Consider the following 24572-nt stretch of genomic DNA (forward strand, 5'->3'; position numbering starts at 1 on the left):
GCGCTGAACTGGATCTTTATTTTGAGATAGTTTTATCAAGAGAATTTACAATTTGTCATTCGAGCACATCTATCATAGCCTACCCTGAGTTATTCAGGGAAGGTTTCCCAGTTTAATATATTCATTTACTTCCCGGAGACAGAACAATATAAATATCTCAATAATGAAAGGCTTCGCGGGCTCGAACTGTGGTTGTTCTTAATATTTAGATCTGTAAATCATTGTCAGGATGTTGTAGTAAAAGTTTCTAATAATATTTAGTTATTAATGAACGTGAACGAAAGAATAAAACAGTCTCAAGAGCGAGATTCATCTTGGTTCCGTGGCTAGAACTGTGATCCAGCGATAGCTAGTGACGATCAGGAGTTACCTGTTTTATTCACAGTAAAGAGAGAAGAAAAAACTTCCATTACTTGAGCGAATCCCAACACAGATGTTTGCCGACTTCTCAGAGGAAAAAAATACCTCAAGCAAAAACTCGTGTAGGTCACCGGAGATTAGCTTCGTGTACCTTTTTTATGGCGAATGTTTATTCAACAGAGTGGAGTGCAGATTGATAGAGCAATAGTAGATAACACAGAATAGAACGAATGTAGTGCAAAAAGAGTAGGAGAATATTAAATAATTATTATTCTGGAAGAGAATAAATAATTTTGTTATAATTTAGTGATATTGCAGACTTCATAAACAGAGTTATTAGATATTTAAAGAAGGCCAAAATGATATTTTAAAAAAATATTTCAATAAATAGCATTCTGGTATGATGAGCCTTTATAGGTCAGGTGGTTTGGACGAAGCCCTTTGGTTGGTAGGACCTGGGTTCGAGTCCCTTCGAAGAATACTTATCAGAGATTTTCAACTGAAAGTGTGCTAGTTTGTTTCGTACTGTAGTAGAGGTTCCCCCCCCCCCCCGGAAACTCGGGGTTTTCATCCCACAATCAGATCAGGTAAACCGGCCAATGGTATTTGGAAGTTCGTGAGCCCTTAAGTACCTGTTAAATGGATAAAATGATTTGAATTATCGGTTGCAAACGTTCAATTTGAGTACTGATTTCGAAACGTTTTGACATTGTGCAGGTATTTCAATTATACGACTTTACATGAATAACAGCGTTCAAGTGAATTGAGGTTAATTCTCCTCAAATTGTATTGCTGTTACCGAATCTTCCCAACTTGAAAAATCTCCATAATCCTAACGTTCATTTAAAGCCCTTATTTGACATTGAAGCTTAAATTCAAGTCGATAATTTTTAGCTGTTTTTTTACTTAGAGTTTACAAAGATATTTATTTTTCAATTAATAATATTTATTAGTAAATACGGTTTATGTCTAAAATGCATCACCTATCTAAATATGCATAAAGCGTATTTATAATTTCTTATTTCAAATTTTATCCACCTTCCAGCGAAACGTCTAACCTTGAGTTCGATGTTGTTGTTGGTAATACTTCAAGTATTACAGAGAATGCAGGACTCACCTAAAATAAAATGTGTATAGAAAAAATATGTCTTTATTGAGGATTACACACACACACATTCACTATGTTTAAAAATCAAGAGTGCCCTTATTTTTTCTCTCTCTTACTTCACTGTTAATTTTGGCAAATAGAAGTTTTTCATTAAAAAAAAAGATAAAAACAAGAAAGACAGCCAAGAAAATTATATCATTATGCAAATGGTCGAGCTATCATTAAGTCCCATATTTATGTTAACATCTTTCTGGAAGAACAGCAAATAAAAATGATCTTGCTAGCTCATCCACTTACTGCAATCTTTTTGCGTTGGTTTTCTGAAATTAGTGTTCCAAATAAATGTCTATCAGCCGCTCATCAAAAGAGAGCAGTGGAGATTTATCCTATTTTAAATGGTGCACATCTTCGTTCGTTAGCTTTTCTTCAGGAGCAGTTAAAAGTTTAAATCACTCTTGCAGAATTCGCCATTTGTCATAATTGTCTCATTAGGTTTATTTGCTTTTATTTGTGTTCTTCATCCTGCTGGGCTGGTAAAAGCAGCAGTCGGTTCGAATTCATCGCTCTTTTGCTAACTTCGCATAAACTTACTATCAGCGGTGTCATTTAATGGGATTTCCTTAAGTTTACAGATGAGCACCTTCCTTTTGAACTCTTGGGATCTCGTCGACCTAAACAAACTCGTTGGCTCCGACTTCATTCCGGCCGTCACAAGCGTCAGTCACAGTCGGGTTGACTGTGAATGATGAGCAGGAATGAATGTAACACACAAGGAACTAACTGCGTTAACTCGAAACTTTAATCCTCAAAGGGACGTGAAGCAGTTTGGACACTTGGGAGAGAAGATGAGTTGCGAATGCAACGTGGAAAACTAAATGTTGTTGATATACGGAGAAAGGACTTTCTAGGAGGGTGGAAGAGTCGGTGTTGTTCGTAATCCGTGTGTGTTCACGGGGACAGTTTGCTTGTTCTGAGGGACGAAAAACCCGAGTTTCCGGGTGAAAAAAGCCTCCCTTTCTCCATATGAGACCAGCTAACTCACCTTTAGTCTAAAGAGACCAGATAAAGGTTCGTCAGATCATCGATGGGAATCGAACCCAGGTCTTCGTCTATACCGACTGAGCTACAGAGGCTCTAAGTGATATCTACAATGACAAAAGCAGATACATCTAATGATAATTACAATGTAATTGTTTATTCTCACGTTCAAAGGTATATTTTCTATGCATGTAAAATATAATAGACGGAAGTTTTTATTTTGCGGAGAGTAAGGAGAAGACATCTACAGAAGTTGGAAATGAATGCAGCTAGGGAAAAAACTAACACACACAGAGACACAGAGAGAGAGAGAGAGAGAGAGAGAGAGAGAGTATTTAAATGAATTAAGCAGTGTTTCATTTCAGTTTCATGAAGGATGTGTCTCCTTATGTTTGTATACGGGCTTTATAGACATGACAGCATGGTTTATTGTTACCAGATCCAAGCTCCTTTCCTTCCATACTTTTAGTTATGCATGACCTTTTTACACAACTAAGAACGTTTTTAGCATTTTTTCTCTTTCGTTATTGCACGAAGAGTTTTTTGCAACATACACAGGTCTTTGCGATGTCCCTAGAGATTGTAACATGCATATTCACCAACTATAATAAACGTTATACGTTTATTTTTATCAGCGTACAAACTATTTACACCTTAATTGCGTTTTAATTGCTGCTCAAACTCGCACGTGACACGTCTAAAATAAATATATGGAATGAAAAGTGCATTTTTTTATGATGGGTCTCCGAATACTCGACACGCAACACCAGGGAAATCAAGATTCATTTATGTCACAGAATGTTAGCTACTGTTTGAAAGACAGAGTACAGCCTTTCGTGTCCTCATTTAAAATCTGTAGATTAAAATAAACTTTCTAAGCTCAGTCAGCAATTCCTGCGTGTTATCAGTTTTATCGCCTAGCCTTTTCTCTGACAAATGAATCCTGTTTGCTAAACCCGAACAGCCAGTGTTTATTTATGCATTGGATTAACTAAAGGATTAGATCCACTCTAATTAGATAGTTTGTTCTCTTATGATCCCACTATCACACAGTTTGCTATATTAAGATTTCACTATCACATAGTCTGTTCTTTTGAGATTCTACTTTCAGATAGTTTGTTCTCTTAAGATATGATTATTAGATAGTTTGTTCACTTACGGTTCCACTATCAGATAGTTGATTCTTATACTTTCTCAAGACCAGATAGTAGAATTTTAAAAGGCAAACTATCATACATTTGAATTTTAAAAGGGCAAACTATCATGCATTGGAATTCTCAGATAGTTTGTTCTCTTACGATCCTGCAATCCAACTTTGTTCTTTTAACATCTTACTGTCAGATAGTTTATCATTTTAAAATTACACTATCACATAGCGGAATATTTTAACGGGCAAACTATCAGATAGTGGCAAAGTAAGAGAATAAACCAACTGATAGTGAAATTTTAAAAGGACACATTGTTCTCTTACGATACCACTATCACAGTTTTTTTTTTTTTAAGATCATACTATCACATAGTTTATCACTTTAAAATTACACTATCACAGCGGAATCTTAAAAGGGCAAACTATCAGATAGTGGCAAAGTAAGAGAATAAACCAACTGACAGTGGAATATTAAAAGGACATACTATCAGATTGTTTGTTCTCTTACGATACCACGATCACAATTTATTTTTTTAAGATCCTACTATCAAATAGTTTGTCCTTTTAAGATTCCACTATCAGATAGTCAGTCTGCTCTGTTACAATCCCACTATCAAATATACTTTCAATTTCTTTTACTTACAGCTATTCCAAACAAGCATCGTTGATCGCATATCGAAATTAGTACACATCGTTTCCGTCCTTTGCTCTCACCCCCCCCCCCTCCTTGCTTGCACGTTCTAACTCTTAATTTGTGTTATTTAATGCTTACTGTTCGATTCTAAAGTTTTTTTTTTTTTGCCCTGACGAAAAGTACGAGTGTCATTAGCGATCATTAATTCTTCGTTTTGATGTTTCCCCTTTTGCCCTCCAATGTGACTTTCGCGTTCAACTCCCATACTTCAATTTTCCATGTTTCAGCGCTTTCCACTTTCCAATTTTTCCTCCGTCCAAGTTTGGTAATGTTCAAACTGACATTTCGTAGTGCAGTAGGAAATGAAGCATTGATCCTTCTTCACCTCCTTCCCTGTCATTAAAGGTTTTCGGTAACCGTTGGCAAATAAATCACTAGTAATAACAACTAGGAAACTTCCTCAGCAAAATTTAAAATATTGCTAGCGTGAGCATTAGCTCCCCCCCCCCCCACACACACTCTTTCATTCTCTTCTAGCTTTCCCACGTTTCTCGTTTCAACAGGGCAATAAGCCTTTCCTTCCTTTCCCTACGTTCCCCCCCCCCCCAAATATGAAACGAAGAAAGAACTTTATTAGAAACTTTAATTTCTTTATCAACATTCGAAGTCATCATTTTCAAGATAAATAGTCGGACTTTTCTCATATAGCATTTCTTCCATTTCTCCTGAGCCCTTTGGACCATTTTTCCTTAAATAATTTACACTTTACTGTAGCGATTTAGTCTGTAAGTTTCACTATATTTTTATCTTTGAACCAGGCGTGGTATTTTTAAATATCCTCGACGCCTCCCATTGTGACGTCATATTCCTTTTGCTTTGTTCTGCGCATTTAAAACGAAATCAATGAAATGAGCAGATAAATGAAATTCACATTTTTTTTTTTACTAAATTCTTTAGTAGAGTCACGATAAGTTGACTTTCTCAAGAAGCATTTATATTGATCGGACGAAACAACCGATTCTAAATCAGCACTCATTTCCGTAGGTACCCACACGAAGATGAAAGAATTTTTAATAGAGATTAGTGGCGGTGAAGAAGCTTACCAAAAAGATTACTTTTTTCCCCCGTAATCCTTAATGCTGGAAGTGCTAATGTTCGAAAAACACGGAAGGAAAATTGGTTTTAGCTATAAATAGAAAGATAAATAAAATAAGCCTGGAAACTCTTTGAAATTGGATTAAAACAAAGAAATCTGAAGAAGTAATGTGGGAAATGGAATATTTTATGAAGATTCTTCTGATTTTTACTTTTTTCTGCTATTTTCTATTTAAATTAAAGAACTCAAAAAGACACCATTAATTATAATGTATAAATGTTATTGTTAAATTAGAAATTATTTTGAATAAAGTCTGAATTTATTTTTGTTTTTCGGACAGTCTGTTTTTCAGGTGGTCACCACGGACAACTAGCCGGGGTGGTTTTAATTTAAATTTATATTTTCAGGCATTTATTCTCTTCCTTGCAGAGTCTCTGAGCACGGCCAAATATTTGATACCTGTGGCACTGTCCAGTTGAAGCTTTCTTCCTCAGAGGCTCCGGGGTGATCCGGAGTCCACAGACTGATCTTAGATCAGAGGGCCGCAAGCGTGCATTTTTGGCGGCCCATAATAGGTTGACCATACTTACATGGCATGTGGCCCGTATGTTGAATTATTTAAATAATACATTTTATAATATGAATGATAAATTAAAAATAAGTTTATACCTATATTTCGTGATATCGCCGTGCAACTTGGCACGAGTTAATGTGTGAGTCATCATGAGTGGAGATAGCAACGGCGACGACAACCAAGATTTTGGCGCACTTGCAGTCGCGTTCCAGGTCCGTCTTTTAATATAATTCAATAACATGAACTAGTATTTTCAGAGGATGTATATTTGTTAAAAATAATTTCAAAAATGGGTTCAAGAAAACGTAAAATTACAGATGAAGGAAGAAGGTTTAATGATGAATGGAACAGCACGAACCTCTTTATTGAAAATGGGGGTATTCTATTTCTATCAATGAAAGACGTTATGGACATCGTGATACTACTGTCAATTACATCCGACGCAACCGTCTGAAACACCGCCAATTTCAAGATTTCTTGATAGAAATAGAATCAGAGTGTAAGAACGTTATCTACTACTCAGCTGTTAGATGGTTAAGTAGAGGTAAAATCAATTTTTAATTTACACGAAGAAATATTTTCATGAAGGAACATGAAAATACTGCTCACAACTATCGGATAAAAAATGGATTGTCTCTTGCATTTACGGTAGATATTACAACGTGCCTTAATGAATTTAATGTGAACCTGTAGGGCCAAAGTAAATGACTAGTCGAACTGTTTTCTGACATAAAAGCTTTTGAAGGGCAAACTATGATTGTTGAAGAAATATATGATGGACGAAAATTTACATCATTATACATATTGCAAATTTGCACCTACAGTTGGATGGCAAACATAAAAGGAAACTTTTGTTGGTATTATTGAAGATTTACAAACGGAATTTTCAACAAGATTTGTGAGTTTTCATAAAAATAGCATCGAAATGCGATTATTTTCGAACACTTTTAATGTCGACATGGATGACGTATCAAACCAACTACAGATGGAAGTTTTAGAACGGAATGAAACATTGAAGAACGCATTAGAAAATGTTGAAAAATTTTATCGATGCTTAGCAAAACATTTTAAGGATTAATCAGTTTCGCAAAGAAGATGATGGTCGCATTTGGAAGCACACACATTTGCGAACAAGCATTTTCTACCATGAGGTTTAGAAAAATGTACATTTTCTTCTCGACTAACTGATGAGTATTTGCATGCCTCGATTCGAATTTGCACCTCAAGTTTTAAAGTGGATCTAGATAATTTGGCTAAGGGAAAGCAATCACAAAAGGCACGTTAAGCGTGGAGACACACATATTGTGCTGCATAAACTATATTACTTTGTTTTTACGTGATAAGTTTTCAATAAATTTTATTTTCATACTTGTTTCATATCTCGTACTTTAAATATTTCTGTGTTTTTTTAAGATTGATCTATTAAAAATTGATAAATGAAGTATTTTTATCACTTACTATTTTCTATTAATTAAACGCTTGCGGCCCGATTATTAAAAATAAAAGTTGAACGTGGTTCGCGAGTCTGAAAAAGCTGCCGACTTAGACCATAAATATGTTTGTAAGCTTTATGGATCTCCACTACTCTATCAGCTTACGAACACCTACACCTCTGTTACCACAGTCTCACAGTGTTCAACAATATGTGACAGAAGTCCCACCGCCGGAGTTTGAGGCTCCTAAGAGAACAAACTACCAACGTCAGGCAAGAACCTATGCGGACGTGTCCCCTTCCAAATGACAACGAAGTTCCAGAATCAATCAGCAGCGCAGTCAAATCTGACAACTGTCATTACTGCCTCGCTGGCAAATATGCTACAGGATTTCAGCAAGTCTAATCCTTCACCAGCTGCTAAAAAAGATTCCTATATAAAACTCAATCAATCCTCTCAGCACTTATTGATGAACAGGAATAAACTAACTCCAGACTCTTTACAGATTGGGATGTGGAATTCCAAAGGCCTCAAACACAAGATTATGGAGCTCGAAGAGTTCACTCAGAAATTTCAGCCAGACGTTGTTTTGATAAGTGAAGCACATCTAAGGCCATCGGAGAGCCCCAAAAGTAGGGGATATCACCTCTACAGAACTGACAGGCCAAAATACAGAGGTTGTGGCACTGCAGTCTTCATTAAAAATTATATCCAACACCATACAGTGAACAACCCTCCCAACCACTAACCTCGAGGTTACTGATGTGGAGGTTCTTAATAGCTCGACTGGCAGACTGAAAATATATGCAGCATACACCCCACCACAAAAACACTACTGCACACGGATCTGGATGCTAGAGAGCCCATCATTATTGCTGGAGACTTAAACGCCAAACACCCTGCATGATTGCAGACCACAAACAACAACGGACGCATCTTCGCCAACTACACAGGATTCAATTGCGCTGTCGTCGCAGGCCTCACTGAACCTACTCATGACATCTTGGATATAGCCATCCTGTAATATGTTAAATTACAATATAATTTAAGAACATTAAACAAGTTGTCATCAGATCATGATCCAGTGCTATTACAGCTGGGAACGCAACACCTGTCTCTCCCCCCCCACCCCACCCACACTCATTCACATCCTGGGAAAAATTAGCAAAAGCACTCCCAGAGTTCATTGGCCCTGTTCCTCCTATAAGGTCAAAGCAAGAAATTGAAACAGCAGTCAAAAATTGTACTCAGCAAATTAATGCAGCCATAACGGCAGTCACCTCTTGCACAACTCGCTACACAACAAATCGGTTAACGGAGGATGTTATGAACCTGATCAGAGATTAAAAAAAATAAAGCTAGAAAAAGGTTTCACGATACTCGCGTGCCTTCCTTCTCATCTGCGGATCACTCTATTTGGGGCCTCTTGAGGAACTTAAGAAACAAAAACAACTCGCTTTCCTCTCTACAATCGGACCTGGGCCTTGTGCACACGGATGAAGAGAAGGCAGAATCCATTGCAAAAAATTTAGAACGGCAGTGTCGACCTGATTATGAAAACTTAAAATTTAAACCACTTGTATAAAATTCATCGTCATGTGAGGCATGTACTAAAACTTCCTGATGCCTGTACTAATCAAATCGTCCCTACTTCACCAGCAGAAATCTACGAGATCATTAAGAAGAAAATAACAAAAAAGCTCCTGGTCCAGATAGCATCACCGATAAAGTTATTAAACCTACTACCCCGTAGAGCCATTGTGCACCTTACCAACATAATCAACGCGATCATTATACCTTATACATCTTCCTGTTTAACACCAAAATTCCTTGGAAACCAGAAGTCAGACACTTTAGTGTACTGCCGGACAAAAGACTAACCCTCAATCACCACATCAAGCACTCGTGTGCAAAGGCATCATAATCCATCGCCCAGCTCTATCCCCTAATAAACAGAAACAGTAAATTATACACCAGAATCAAACTGCTCCTCTACAAACTGATGATTCGTCCTATAATCACATATGCTTCGCCAGTATAAAGCCATACCGCTGATACTAATATCCTCAAACTGCATGAGTGCAAAACAAGTGCCTTCGTATGATTCTGAACGCCCCATGGTTTGTCAGAGTTATTCGACTTCATCAGGACACAGACATCTCTTATATCTACTCTTTCCTTCAGTCTCTTGCAGCAAAGTATTTCCTAGAAACGTCTACACATCCCAATCCACTTGTGCAACAAGCTGCTGACTATGAAGAAACGGATTTTTAAAACACAAAAGAACCTAAAGCCATCCTGATTTCAAGAAATGTCCTCTCAGAGTAAGCATATTGCTCATAAACTTTTTTCTTCACTGTATCCATTCAGACAGTTGGGAATATGAAAAGCATCTTGCTTCACCCTTGGAGTCAGTAAAGTTGAAGTTGGATTTAATGTTTTTCATTCTATTACTGATAAACATTGGGATGGTTTTTCTAGCCTGAAATGAATCGAAAAAAATTTATTTTATTTAGTTAAAGAGTTTTCAATTTGTAGCTTTTCATATATGATAATGATAACCGAAATTTACGTTTTAAAGTAATATTTATGTCCATACTAAGTATGGGCATCTAATAAAAATCAGGTTACAATCGGCATAGACCATCGTGATGAATTCCAGAGTGTCATTAACACTATCATGAGTACTAATACTGTACGAAAAGAACTCCATTTACTGGGTTTCCAAGGAAGAGCAGCGGCTCACAAACCGAACATCACAACAATGAACAATGGGGCTCGTCTCCCTTGGTGCAAAGAGCGTGTAAACCGGACAATTGACCAGTGGAAAACGGTTCTCTGGAGCGATGAATCGAGGTTCACCTGTTTAGTCTGACGGCAGGGTGTGGAGACAGCCTTGGTGAACGCTTGTTACTACAGTGTGTTGTACCCACAGTAAAGTTTGGTGGTGGAGGAGTAATGGTGTGGGATGCATTCAGCTGGTTTGGAGTGAGACCACTGTCGTTGTCCGTAGTTCTACGAAGGCAGCTCGGTGTCAAGACGACAATGTCCCATGCCACAAAACCCAAGCTATTATGGAATGGTATGAAGAGATCGGTGTTAAATACTGCCTTGGCCTGTGCAGAGTCCTGACCTCAATCCCATCGAATAACTATGGGACGAATTGGAGCGGCGATTGAGGTTCAGCGACACATCGAGGACGTGCTAATCTCAGTGCTGCTTTGATGGAGGAATGGAGGCAAATTCCATTTGACGTCTGCAGCACATTGGTGGAAAACCTCCCTCAAAGGGTGCAGGATGTGATCGAAGCCAAAGAGTATGCCTAACATTGGGTATGCCAAAAGTTGGCATACCCGATGTTAGGGTTCGCATACAATTGTAAATAGTTAAAGTGTCCTGACAATTATTGGTAGATAGTGTATCTATAAGTATATTTAATGTATGTATATGTGAATATATAAATCGTATTAATATATATCAATAAATTCATAATATCGGTAGTACATAACGGAAAAAACTCACGTAGAAAGATTATTTATTAGTATAATTTTCGCCTGTGTGTCACAAGCGAAAATTATAATTCATAATATGTAATTCATATATGAAATTAAGTATAGTATATATATATATATATATATATATATATCAATATCAATATATATATATCAATATCAATATATATATATATATATATATATATATATATATATATATATATATATATATATATATATATATATATATATATATATATATATATATATATATATATATATATATATCAAAAAAAATATCAACTAAACGCCTTTTATTCCCTAATAGGGAGTAGGCGAGGCCTTTATACCCTATCTAGCAATATATATATATATATATATATAAGAATTATTGTCAATTGATTATTAATATTAATATTATTATTTTTTATTTTTATTTTTTTCAAAATAAAAGTTATTCTTCCTCTATTTTTCCCTACGTAGATTTACGTATCATGTTATAATGCTTTTTGGATCTGAAGGTAATGTAAGCAGTAAGTTTATATATCAATTTATTAGCATAATTAAAGAGTTCTTTTTAAACTCTAAAAAAATTTAAATAGAATTGAAATTCTCAAAATTTTACTAAAATTATTTATTGATATATTCTTACACCATTTATAAAATTCCAGTAAGAGAAGCAGATAAACTGGTGAGGAGAGAGCGAGTTAATCGACCGTGAGATGCGGTGATTGATACCCTTAGAGGGTAATGGATGGCAATGCTGTAGCCAATGAAGTTCTAACTGAGGCTTGGCTATTGCTGTTACCCTCCTGTCATGATCAGAGCTCTAATAGCTCAATAACACCTTATCCCTACACTGTCCTCTACAGATAACGGGGAAGATGAAAAGCATTCTTGCTTCGCCCCTTTAAGCCAGTCCTTATAAGGACTATAAGCAGATAAACTGCAAACATGCTGTCAGTTGCGCAGTGTTCTGATTTTTTTTGTCGAAATTCTTGGCCTACTCATGTGAATAGTACATTACGTCGTATATATATATATATATATTTGCATAATCTTCAAGTGCTTGAATGCAAATGTCCTATGAGGCTTTTGAGTGCCTTTATATGTATTGATTCTATCCACCCCTCAATAAAAAAAGGCGAAGGAACATGAAAACCAAGTTTAAAATATAGGAAAAATTCTTACGTTATACTGGCAAGAAAGCAGCTATACTTCTGCATGTATTGAAGTGAGAAATGTGGGAAAAACCAAACCCGAAAAATAAAATTGTGACACCACAGAAAGGCAGGTATGTTTCAAGAAAACTCAATGGAATGTGACCAAACAGAAGCGACTGTAAGTAGAAGAATGGAATTAAATATATATATATATATATATATATATATATATATATATATATATATATCCCGGTTAGTGCAGTTAAAAAAATAATCTCGTTTCCGATGCAATTTACAAACTTTTTGCAACATTTTAGTCAGAAGAAAGATGAACAATCTTCCCCCACTTCCAATCACCTCTTGCCGTGTCTCTGTTTACACTGTATATATAAATATTGATAATTTGCTAATATGGCCTTTTGTTTTACACAACGCCTTACTTTGTTCGTTGTAATTTAGTAATCAAATTATTACTGACTGCTTAACGCTTGGTGGCCTTTTTAATATTTATGTTGAATAAATCGAACATTTCGGCTGTTTGAATAACCAATGCTTAACCCTCTAGGCTATCCAAAGATGGTTTATTAATTCAAAGAGATTAACCTAACCGTTATTCATAGTAACTTTTACTAAAAAGCGAACGTAGCAACACGGAAGCACCCGCATTGCGTCTGTGAAGGATACTGAAATGTGATGAAACAAAGCCTTCGTTTCTTTATGCGTATAACTTTTACTGCGTTCGTTGTACAGTGAATTATCTTTCAATCGATGGAGGCCATAAACAAACAGTCTCGGGTTACTTGCTTTTTATACAAGTTGTGTGTATTTACTGTAATGTGAGGAAAAGATTGAAAAAGCAGCCTATCTAAGCAAATGAGCAAGCTCTGGTTGTGTCGGTTTACGACATTTGGGTCGAGCCTCTGTCATCAAAAAGTCTTCTTGTTTAAATAGATGTAATTCAAATGTAAAATGTAAGTTATAAATTATAAAGAAAATCGGGAATATGACTACAAATGACATTCATAAAGTTGCAAATTGCACAAACGTCCTCAAGATTGCAATATTTAGAACTTTTATATATTCTTCCAAGCATGGAATATGCAGGTTTAAGGAATTTTCTCTCATTCTTTAGTTCCAGTGGTCATTAATTCTTTGCTGTTCTATTTAGTATCAGAGTTTAGTATGTTCCTTTCTAGTTTATCTTATTTTTATCGCGTTCTCCTCTCAAAATTAATTAATTTCTGTCAACTGTTTTATTCTTGAAATTTGTCATACCACTGACATGTTCACTATCAGTTACTGGACAATCACTCAAGTGATGATAATTTGGTGGGTACTCGAGATTTTTAGAGGTCTATAAAGATTTAATAGGAGGAATTTTTTAAATGCGAGATCATGTTGTATTAAAGTAAGAAATAAAAGTTGGAATGTAGACATATGAGGTTTTGTATGTCAGTGAAAGATCGCATTACTTGGATAAAATATACAAGTCGAGTTTCTTTATTTGAACTTTCAGGTAATATTCATGTGAAGCATTTGTTTAAAAATAATTTAGAAATATTCTAAGCAATACATTTACGATTGATTTGTTTGGCTAATCCCAAAATTTCACCAGAAATCTATATCAGTTTTGGTGTACTTTTTCAGGATCATTGATTACGGGTTCAAATCCCTCCCTGGATATGGATGTTTGTAGTGTTTAGATAAGAGATGAATCTCATCGGCCGATGTGAGATATATTTATTTCCCTTAACAGTTTACAAAATTAATTTTCCCCCCTCTGAAATTGAAGTTTGGTTTCCTTTTTATATATAAGGGTATCATGTCATTCTTCATATCCGGTAATGCATGCAATGTCAATACTGTCAGAAGAAAATCGCTATAGAAGTTCTTGTATCTTAAATCCCCCCGCCTTACCCCCCCCGTAAGCAGTTTATTGCATGACAAGTTCCAAAAAGGTGAAGAACATCTTACACTGTCACTATCTAGAAGAGTCGTTGCCTGCTTGAAAGTGAATTGTTTATGAAAATCTGTCTTTTTCTTTTAGTTTTATTACAAACTGGAGAATAGAATAGATAAAAAAAAAGCGAGTTGATTCCATTGTGGAAGAAATTTATGGTCCCAGTAGTGAATGTAGTAAGCTTCTTTGAAACGCATAAAATATTGCAGTCATAAAATCGTTTTTCAACATTTGTACTTGCCAAGAACAAAGGTCGGTTGTTCTCTATAAAGGCATCAATAAGGAACTAAAAATAATTCCCTGTTTCAAGCTCTGGAAGAAAGTCCATTAATAAAAGAGGAGTTCCACTCACAAATAAAAACTCCATTGCGGATGACACAGTTAAAATAATAACCGAGACTGCTACAAACAGCAGCAGACATTAGTTACGGTACAAATAGCCATCAACCTTTGTACTGAAGGGGGTGGCAATGACATTATTCGTACTTTCATCTGCCTCAACTGCAATTTACACGCTTGGAAGAAATGAACGAAAAAATGATTGCGTTTTTTTACACTGTATACGAAATAAGCAGCTCTTGTAGTTTGATAACAAATCAATCGACAGTGGTTTTAATATGCAAGGGTTTGAACTACGAACTTATTGCCAAATGTGGCCAAGAACATCTACATTCAGGATACATTCGCCTCCACGACTATAAACTTGAAATATTTCAAATATATTCTTAATAATAATGGCCTCTTCAATATGAAATAGTCTTCTCGCTGGATTCTGTTCGCAGGAAGGTTCTACATTAAGGAATCGGAGCTATCATCAGTGCTTCGTTCCAAATCCATTGTGTGGAATAAGATGACATTTACTTCTATACAGCTAACTCACATTGGAGTTTTGTGGAATATTGCAATCAGAGCCCTCTGTTGAGCTCATAAACAACTAATTTAAGACTTTTCAGGGTTGCTAAAAATGTACAGTATATGGGCAAAATTTTCTTGACTAATGCGTATAATGGAAGATATAAAGGCAAGGGATGTACGTTCAATGTGATAGTTGCACATAGTATTGGTGATGGAGGTACGGTTTATAGTTAATTGGGTTCCAATGTTGTTATTATAGACTGTAATTGAGTGATCTATCAGATTTTGAGCTGCAGCACAAGTAGAACAGACAATATCAACTTCAGTTGAATTGTGAAACAAGTCAGGAAGGCGTCACCAAAAGTGACTGAAGGAGCTTCGATTTAACGACATGAACATTGACAACAAGATAGTGTTCTCTATATGAAGGCCCGAAAACAAAACGAACAAAATAATATGATGTTGGCGATGAAGATTATTGTTGCAAGGCAAACTAAACACTGCTGTTAATGTTCCTCTGTTTTTATTTATTCAATCGTAACTGGCAGAAAGCCCTAGTCATTCCTATCTTTATTTTATTTAGCTCCGGCAAAGTGTTAACAGAGTTTTTTATTTATAGGATGTTGAAAAACAGTTTTCTCTAAGACATCTTTTTTATAATACTATTTCCTGCAATTTTCGATAAACTGCGTAAATTAAATGGAATTGTTATCTTATTCAGAGCAATTTTGACAAAGACGCCACTGATAATTCAATAACAATGCATTGTCATATATATATATATATATATATATATATATATATATATATATATGAAAAAAATATAGATTTAATGACTATAAAACCGAGATAACATATAAAGATTTTAATGATAAATACTACTATTTTCGGCATATAGCAGCCTTCTTCAGGTATTTATAAAGGAAAAGAATACTAATAAACATTGAATTATCTAAACAAAATGGAAATTACAGGTACAAATTGCCTCACATAATCGATACAAAAAAAAAAATACAACGTTTTTATGTATCGATTATGTGAGGCAATTTATACCTGTAATTTCCAGTTTGTTTAGATAACTCAAATGTTTATTAGTATTCTTTTCCTTTATAAATACCTGAAGAAGGCGCTATATGCCGAAACTAGTAGTATTTATCATTAAAATCTTTATATGTTATCTCGGTTTTATAGTCATTAAATCTATATTTTTTTCAAATGTACAACAACCGAGTAAAAGCTGATCACCACATATATACAGTATATATATACACATAAATACACACACACCAATCGACTTTAGCCAGCTATATATATTAGGATAACCAAGTGATTTTATAAGCTTGGTTATTTTTACTTTTTATTTTAATCCCAAGTATGCAAACTTAATTGTTTGCATACTTGGGATTAAGAGTGAAACAAAGTTCAAGTCTAAAGATGTTATAACACTAGGGCAACTCATTGTAAAGGTGGGTAAAGCTCTGATCACTATTCTTAGTATTTTCCCATAATGTAAAGCACATCTTGCTAAAAGATGTATACTTATACTGCAATACATTATAAAAGATGTATAATGTATAATGCAATACATTATTATGGGTGGGGTCACTAACCAGACCAGTTACAACCTTTTTTGAGGTCTCCTCAGTGAGTAGCTAGACCCTAAATACCAAGGTTTTAGTAATACAGAGCCTTATCAACTTTACCTATAGAAGTTGCAACAAGGTGTTTTTATTTTTAATAAGAATCTCTGGAGAAGATATAAATGTAATAAATTTTTTAACTTAGGGATATTGTATATTAAAATATCCAAGTGATTTTATAAGTTAGGTTATTTTTACTCCTAATCCCAAATATATAATTGCAAACAATTAAGTTTGCGCCTGAAACAAAGTTCAAGTCTAAAGATGGTACAACACCAGGGCAACTCACTGAGGAGACCTCAAAAAAGGTTGAAACCGGTCTGGGCAGTGAGCCCACCCATAATATATTGCAGTATACATCTTTTAGTGAGATGTGCTTTACAGTATGGGAAAATACTAAGAATAGTGATCAGAGCTTTACCCACCTTTACAATGAGTTGCCCTGGTGTTGTACCATCTTTTGACTTGAACTTTGTTTCAGGCGCAAACTTAATTGTTTGCATACTTGGGATTAGGAGTTAAAATAACCAAGTTTATAAAATTACTTGGTTATCCTAATATACAATATCCCCAAGTTAAAAAATTTATTACATCTATATCTCCTCCAGAGATTTTTATTAAAAACACAAAAACACATAAAAAAAGTTGTTGCAACTTCTATAGGTAAAGGTGATAAAGCTCCGTATTACGGAGCTTTATCACCTTGGTATTTAGGGTCTAGCTACTCACTGAGGAGACCTCAAAAAATGTTGAAACCGGTCTGGGTAGTGACCCCACCCATAATGCATTCAAGTATACATCTTCTAGTGAGATGTGCTTTACATTAAGGGAAAATACTAAGAATAGTAACCACCACACTTGATAAGGAACAAGAACTCGCAAGAAAAATTATTGAGGAAATGAACAGCAACCAGGAACGAGTTAGGCTGCCAGTATTGAGACAAGTACCTCAACAAAAACTGAAGGAACTCCTACAAGAAACCAATTAAGCTGCAAGGGATATTCCTACTGGAACTATTGGACAAATGAATCAACTTATGTATTCAATATCCTAAGTCGTAATATATGAATTAGGATATAAGATTAGTGAACCCAAAAGCATTAAGGCTCAAGAACCAAAATGGAAGCATCGACTGGAGAATAAAATTCTTAAACTCAGAGAAGACGTGAGCAATTTGAAAAACCTTAAGGAAAAGAAGCTGAAAAATCCGAAATAACCTCATAAAGAGATATAATACTGGAAACCGACCTTCATATTTTTGCTGCAGTTGCAGCTAAAATAAGAAGGTACAGTGCACGCATTGAACAGTACAAGCAAAATTCGATGTTTCGCGCAAATCAGCACCAGTTTTACAAGAAAATTTATTGCTGCACGAATGATAACCTTAAAGAAAATATAAATATAAATACCAGAGACAAAGAAAATACACTAACGTTTTGGAAAAACCTATGGGACAACCCTAAGAGGCACAATAACAAAGCAAAATGGATTGAACAAATTACGAACGAATTTCAAGAACGAAAAATAGTCCACTTGAAAATAACAACTGAAATGGTTCAAAAGCAAGCAAAAAATAAAAATAAAAAATTGGTCAACACCCGGGAAGGACGAATTACGTGGCTACTGGTTGAAATATCTAACAGGCTTAAATGAAAGACTTGCTAACCAATTTTATGATGTTTTAGAAGGAAAAAGCAAAGAAGAGTGGATCACAGCAGGGGAAACGTTTTTGATCATAAAGGATAAAGAAAAAGGTCCAAACTCAGAAAACCTTCGACCAATAACCTGCCTGCCAACAATTTAAGCTACTCACAGGCATACTAGCTGATAAAATATACAGCTATCTTAAAACAAATTCTCTTCTCCCAATTGAACAAAAAGGTAAGAAAAAATTCAAGAGGCACAAAAGACCAATTGCTGATTGATAAAATGATTCTTAAAAATTGCAAACGTAGAAAAACCAACCTCCATATAGCTTGGATAGATTATATAAAAGCGTTTGATTCGGTGCCTCATAGTTCGATTTTAAAATGCACAGAACTATTCGGTATTAGCGAAAACATGCAAAAAATTTTGCAATCCACATGAAAAACTGGAAAACAACGTTGGTTATAAATAGATAAGAAATTGGAGAGGTAAACTTAAAAAGGGGCATCTTTCAAGGAGACTCATTATCTCCTCTATTGTTTATATTGTCATTGATCCCCTTAACTAGAATTTTAAATAAAACTGCTCATGGTTATCAAACTGCGCAAAAGAGTGCAAAGATATCTCACCTTTTATACATGGACGATCTGAAGTTGTATGCAGAATCAGAGAATAAACTCGGATCGTTGCTTAACACTGTGCACATATTCAGTCAAGATATATCAATGGATTTTGGCTTAGACAAATGTGCAATTGCTGGAATAACAAGAGGAAAGTTTGAAGATATGAACGAAATCGAGCTGCCGAATGGTGAAATAATCAAGGCAATAAAATTCGAAAATAGCTACAAATATTTGGGAATTTTAGAAGCATCACAAATTCTGCACAATAATAGCAAAGAAAGAACTAGAGCAGAATATATAAGACGATTAAGAAAATTCTTTAAGTCAATGCTTAATGCTGATAATTTGATAAAAGCAATTAATACCTGGGCCATACCTGTTCTGAGATATTCAGCAGGCATTGTTGAATGGACCTAGCTAGAGATGGAAGATTTAGATAAAAAAACTCGAAAATTAATGAAAATGCACCATGCCCTCAATCCTCGCAGTGACATTGATAGGCTATATCTATCACGCAAAAAAGGAGGGAGGATTATTACAAGTGAAGCAAGTTATTGAAGAAGAAAAACGAAATTTGAATGATTACCTGTAGCAAACAACGGAAAAATTTCTAATTGAGGTAAGGAAAGAGGGTTTATTTAAACCCATGGAGACAAAATTGGAATACAAAACCAACCAAGTAAAAGTGAGAACTGAAAGATGGAAAAATTAGGCATTGCATGGAAAATACCTTCACAGCATAGAGGACAGCGCTGACAGCAACTTGTCCTGGCAATGGTTGAGAAATGGAGCACTAAAGAAAGAAACAGAATCGGTAATTTTTGCAGCACAAGAATAGGCTATTAAAACCAACGTTATGAAGGCAAAAATACAAAAAAATTCAAAAAGATAGTAAATGTAGATTGTGCAAAGAAAAGGAAAAAACGGTAGACCACATTATAAGCAGATGCAGCAAAATCACACAAATTGAGTACCGTAAAAGGCATGATAACGTAGCTAAGATAATCCACTGGCATTTATGTAAAAAGTATGGGTTTGAAGTATTTAAAGACTATTGGAAGCATAAAGTTCACCAGAAAGTGGTTGAGAAAGAAAAAGCTAAAATACTCTGGGATTTCAAAATCCAGACCGACAAAAGCTTGGAATGTAATACACCCGATATCACATTGGTTGAAAAAAGTGAAAACAAAGGTGTTAAGTTTATCGAAATATCAGTACCAGGAGATAGTCAGATTGACAATTAGGCGCCATCCCTAAAACATTGAAAAAACATCTAGAAGCACTCGAGTTAGATGGATTTAAAATTGGGCAGCTGCAAAAGGCCGCTTTGTTCGGCACAGCTTTCATTTTTAGAAAGTATTTCCACAACTCATAGGCCCTTGGGTGGGGCTCGAATTAGTGGAATATAACCAGCCTTTTCTTAAGACTGAGGAAGCAAATCAAGCTTTGATGAATATTATATATATATAATATTATATAATAATATAATATAATATATAATATATAAAATATTTTTTTTTCCTTATAAGGACTGGCTTAAAGGGGCGAATCAAGAATGCTTTTCATCTTCCCCGTTATCTGTAGAGGACAGTGTAGGGATAAGGTGTTATTGAGCTATTAAAGCTCTGATCATGGCAGGAGGATAACAGCAATAGCCGAGCCTCAGTTAGAACTTCATTAGCTACAGCATTGCCATCCATTACCCTCCAAGGGTATTGGATTGAATGAATCAATCATCGCATCTCACGGTCGATTGATCACCTACTTCAATCACATTCATATTTCTAGCCAGTTAGATATATATTATATAATATAATAATAATAATAATCATATATGATAATAATCATATATATAATAATCATATATGATATTATTGGAAAGGCGTATAATATTACTAGTCATTTTGTTTTCGAATTTTAAAGGAACTCAATCTGATTTAAAGTTTGAAGAATATTTTGTTATACTTTTTTAGTTATCATATTTTTTAATATATAACATTGAATAGCAGTATTAGTCAGAAACAATTGATTGACACATTAACAGAAGAATTAACATGGCACGAATAATTTTCAATGATAATATTTTTTTGTTAATTTAAGTTATTGATATCAATATAGATCCATCAATATTTTATAGCTAACTGTAAAGAAAAATCGAAGAGTTTTGAAGAATTACCAAAGAGTTTATGAGAATATAACCTTGTATCGTTGGCTTGATCTGCATTTCTGAAAAGACACGGATATTGTGTCTTTTAAGCAATGATTTATTATTATTGAATGGATCTATAATACTCTCGATACCAATAATTTAAATGATCATATGAATACGTCTGGTGAGAGAATGTCATATTTACATTTATAGCTATTCGACAAATATTCTGATATTTTTTCAATCTTAATTTTGTAATTATAACTGAAAACGTAAAATGTGCTTACGCCATTTTTAAGTTTCAATCTGTTATTCTATTTGCGACTCTGTCCCCAAGAAAGGAATGGAATTTAACATAGTAAAAATAATAGTGTTCTGGACGAAGTACGGAGCCAAGGCTATTTTTACAAATAATAATAATAATAAACCCATCAAACTGCTATGAATCATGGGTAACTTAGATTTGATGTAGAATTCTTTCAATCGAACCTTCTTCTTGAACTTCATTATCCCTTTTCTCACTATATTTGAATATTTGTTACCTTGCAGTAGGAAATTCTAAGTTTATTATGATAACTAAAAAATAAATAAATCCTCTAACGCCCTTTTTTTCCCAAAGAAGTAAGTGAGGCCGTTTTAGTCCCATCTAAGTTAGTTTTGGAAACTGAGGAGGAAATTCTATCTCCACGTAACCAATCATATGTCTGGCCCAAAACTATCACTAACTGCATATGACATCCAGTGACAAGAAGCGGTTGACAAATACCGCCATATCGTGGCGTCATTTACGAGACGAAATTTCCGGATTTCATCCCTTAAAAAACCGTTACGGTTTGTCTGTGCCAGAGAGATCGACTAAGTAGGGGACCACTCGAAGAAAGGCTTAGAAAAAAACAAGTTCCTTTAGTTGGCGACTAAAATCGAACTTAGGTCTTCCTTAGTCCGACCTAGCGCTCTGGACGCATACGCCACTCACACTGCGCTAAGCGAACAACAGAAATCTTAGAAAGAAATATATATATTAATCTTTTCTGTAATGCAGGATGGTCTTTGCATTATCTGACCAAAGATTCTTTAAATGAGAAATTTATGACCACTTTTTTTTTTTTTTTTTTCTGTAAGATGAAAACCACATTTTCAGGGAGAAAAAAATCCCGCCACCTCGTCATGAGACCGCCTACTTCACCTTCACTTTAAGAGGCTATATACAGGGTGTTCGGGATAAATTTGACATATTTATAATTAATTATATTTTTCCGTAAGTTACATGTATTAACACACACTTCTCTTCATTTAAAAGTTTGGACCCTTCTTCATTCATATACAAGATGTCAGAAAGGATGGATAGCTGGAACCCACCTGAATCATGGAAGAGAATAACTTGTATCATGATGATTCGTGCCCGCCATCAAAATAAGGATATTACGACTGCTGCCCAATGCTCCCTGAATACAGTAAAAACAATCAGGCATGAACTAGAGACTTGCAATGGTGACTACGAGGATGTAGCAAGAAGAAAGATCCCTAGCTGACGATCTGATTGCGTTCGTACAGCAGAATTCCTCGCAAATCTGCAGGAACAGGTGTTGAAGAACCCTGGCATTGGAATTCGGGCTTTGTTCGTGGAGTTGCTAACTGTAGTCAAGCCCTGGATAACAAGGGTAGGCAATGGTAGGCCGTATGTATGGCAGCAGGATTCGGCCCCTTGCCACACCTCTGGGAAAAGTCAAAAATGGTTGTCTGAAAATTTCTACGACTTCACCAGTCCAAATGTTTGGCCTCCAAACTCCCCAGACCTTAACCCCATGGATTATTTTGTATGGGGCGCAGTTGAAAAAGACACCAATCGCACTTCCAGTAATACAAAAGCCCAGTTAATGGATAAAATTAAAACAGTTTTTGCGGCCCTTCCCAGGGAGACTGTAGCATCAGCTTGTTCGAGGTTCCGAAGCAGAATTGAAGCTGTGATCGATGCTAATGGTGGTTATTTTGAGTAAATCTTGTTGATAGTATTGTAATTAACTCTGCCTGTAATGTTTTTTGTCAATTCATTAAATTTAATAGATACAAAGAAGATTTTCTTTTTCCATACGAAACTGTCAAATTTATCCCGAACACCCTGTAAAGGTTCTTCGTGTTTCTGGACGTGAATTCGAACCCTGGCCTACTAAAAGACGTCGTCGATATCAGCTGAGCTAAGGAGACTTACGTGTGTGAGCAAGTAGGGAGAAAGAAAGAATCGATTAATGGGACTTTTATATCCCTTTTTAGGTCTTTGGAAGATTTTTACAATGTAAGTAGTTTGTATAATGTAATATAGGAGGCGTTAGTTCTGGAAAACACATTTTGAGCACAACTATGAATGGATACCACCTTGACTAAGATGGTATCCATTCCCAGTCTCAATATCAATACATGTTGAGATTGAGATTACTGGGAATTTTTCTGATGTCGTTTTTGCGAAAGATCCGAAGAGGCATGTAAGGAATTGTTACATGCCTCTTCGCTTTCAATTGTTAATGAAATGAAGGGGAGTCAGTCTGTCTAATAGGGGGATGGAATGATTTTTCCTTCCAGGATATCAAAATATTGAACGGATATAAGGCATTAATAGCAAAAACTGTGCATATAATTGAAGCTATTCTATGTAAGATGACGTGGGAAAAGAAAAATAGATGCATTTTATGTATTTGAGTTCTTTATCATTAATATCACGTTTTTGGTTCGACAATTCTCAACACCCTCTATCTATCATAGCTTCCTGTAGGAAGGGAAACATTTATTTCTAAAAATAAATGCATTTTAACTTAGGAAAATACATCTTCATAATGTCTCTTAGAGTAATTTATTGTAACCGAGTTGGTCCGTTAGTTTCCTATAACAAAAAATAATAAATAAAAAAATGAAGGGAAGGGGAGAGGTGAGCATGGAAGAGACAAAATTATAGATGGCTCGGGGATGACATGTTGCATGCTAATGATAATATTCTTGAGTTTCAAAATATGTTCAAGCGTCAGACAAAAGAGGAATCCAAAGAGGAAAAATAAGGTGTCTTTTTTATGATGTGTCATTAATCACAGCTTTTTCCTATTTGTTGCATCACAGCTGCTACCACGAGAATGTTCGTGTATCACTTTGAAGGTGCACACACACAACAGTGGAAGTTCATGTAGAGTAAGATTGATTTCGGTATGCTCTAGTGATTAATATGTTTTGCAGCATGTGATAAAATATACATCGGTTGGACATAAAATATTTATTCAGTAAAAGGTACCACACCGATCACCTCGGCCATGTTTTATGATAGTACATGAGATCTGTCGAACGACTGAGGGAGATTGCAAACGTAATGATCTTCTTTGTCTTTTATCGTGTACAAAATTGTACTAACGCTAGTACCGATTATGTTCTCATAAGGTGCTTGACCTTTTATGTACAAAAAGGTTATTAGTGAAAAAAAGGTTACACGCAATTTACCGACGAAGAATACTTATAGGCATATGGCTAACCACATTATCCTGCAGTTATGGTTTACGAAATCTAAGGATACTTGGAAGGTTGTAGCATTTTTGTGTAATCAGATGTTGGTAATTTATAAAAAATAATCGGCTAACTATAAAATTTAAATGTATTTCACAATCGGAATCTTC

Source organism: Typopeltis vanoorti, chromosome 14, assembly GCF_054136105.1.
Source record: "Typopeltis vanoorti isolate ZY-2024b chromosome 14, IOZ_Tvanoo_1.0, whole genome shotgun sequence".
In the NCBI taxonomy this organism is placed as follows: Eukaryota; Metazoa; Arthropoda; class Arachnida; order Uropygi; family Thelyphonidae; genus Typopeltis; species Typopeltis vanoorti.